The following is a 1,643-nucleotide window of genomic DNA, read 5'->3' as shown; positions in this document are numbered from 1 at the left end:
TCCCGGGCTGTTCGGACCCCCCCCACCCCCGGCATTGCGATCGGCGCTATGCAATGGATATGGATGCATTAGACACCTGCAGGTAGTAAAATACCTGCGGATGTCATTTTTCCCTGCAGGCGTGGGTCCCGCGTGCAGGAAAAATTCCGGACATGCTCCATTCAGGCGCGGGTCTCCCGCTGGGACGGCTCACCACGGTTGAGAAGGCGTTGGGCGGGGCTATGCAAAGGTCTTCCGGCTCCCTCAGTGCATTGTGGGTGTGCCCGGAGTGCTGGCTAAGCGTGTTGCATCTGATACGTCCCCTATCTGGGGATCATATATTAAATGGATTTTTAGAACAGGGAGCTGGAAAAAGTGCTTGCTCTGTCCACTCCGCAGATTGACCTGGTATTGCAGTACCTCCAGTACTGGTGCACCCTCTTTCCTACAGCAGTTTCCAAAAGCAGGAAAAAAAACTGATGAGCAAGAGGTGCAGCGCAGCTGCGGCTGCTAACAATTAAGCACTTAGATTTAGGCCTCATGTCCACGTGATACATGGCGGAAGTATCGCATGATACTTGTGCGACGGCTCGTGCTTTTGCGTGATGTCCTGTAGTTTTTATTTGTACCATTTTGGAGTTTATAAGACTTTTTTATCGCTGTTTATTATAACTTTTTTTGGAGATAGGAATCGGTTACGTGCACACTTCCCATAGACTTGTACAGGGACCCTTGGTGCGCAAATGTGCACAAAAATAGAGCATGGTGAGGTTTTGCACGCATGCGAAATGTGTGAGTAAAGAGAATTCTGAAGGCATCCATTGAAACAAATATGTTTGTGTGAAGCGGCCCTTACTGTACTTTTGTTAGCACGAATCAAGCACATTTGCAAGCGCAAAAAAACACGCAACCATGCCGCCATTTATTGAAATGGGCAATTAGTGTAATTAGAATAATACATGTTCTGCCCCTGCAGAAATGCACGAGAAAATAAAGGGGACTGCTTTTTTTTTTAACAAAATGCGCATGCAAAATACACTTATGTGAAGGAACTCGCTGCAATCAGCGGGTTCTACTGACGTGTATTTAGCATGTATATTTTTCATGCATAATATGCTGCGCAAATACATCTGTGTGAATCTGGCCGAAGAGCCCACGGTGGTATGCGTAAAACGCTGCGTCTCTGCGGTGAGAACACAGTCGTGGACATGAGCCCTAAGGCTGGAGCTCTATGGAGTCTTTCGCCATGACATGGGTCATGTGACCAAAGATCGCTGTGCAGCCCTGTGAACTTGCATTCTCAAATATATCAATGGGGTCGCGCAAGTTTCCACAACCTATAGATTGCTTAAACCTCTACGAGGTTGAATTTTTGCAATATATTGGTCGCAGCTACTTGTGAGTTGTATCGCAACTCCATTGTCTTCAGTAAGGCCGGTTGCACACGACCGCTTCACATTCCGAATGCGGGATACCACTGCGGAATCTGGCCGTTAACCCAGACGGTGACCCTGCGTTCCTGCAGAATCTGCAATGCGGATGACCGCGAGAGTAAGGGAAGTAGCAGTAGTATGTATCTTTCAATGCGTGTGATTTGCTGCGGATCCTCCGTGTGGATGACGACTGTGGATTGAACAATAGGAAACCGGTGGTGTGAAGCCGGC

General features: G+C 48.1%; 1 non-coding gene across 1 annotated transcript; it reads left to right on the top strand.

Annotated features, from left to right (window-relative positions):
* Window positions 1-238: 238 nt before the first annotated feature.
* LOC136613447 (U2 spliceosomal RNA) lies at window positions 239-421 on the top strand. Its single transcript, XR_010790686.1, has one exon. It is a non-coding gene; the product is annotated as a U2 spliceosomal RNA (small nuclear RNA).
* The last annotated feature ends 1,222 nt before the right edge of the window (window positions 422-1,643 follow it).

Source organism: Eleutherodactylus coqui, chromosome 2 (assembly GCF_035609145.1).
Source record: "Eleutherodactylus coqui strain aEleCoq1 chromosome 2, aEleCoq1.hap1, whole genome shotgun sequence".
NCBI classification, from domain to species: domain Eukaryota; kingdom Metazoa; phylum Chordata; class Amphibia; order Anura; family Eleutherodactylidae; genus Eleutherodactylus; species Eleutherodactylus coqui.
Note: the sequence above shows the minus strand (reverse complement) of the source record. Positions and strands in the feature narration are given on the sequence as shown.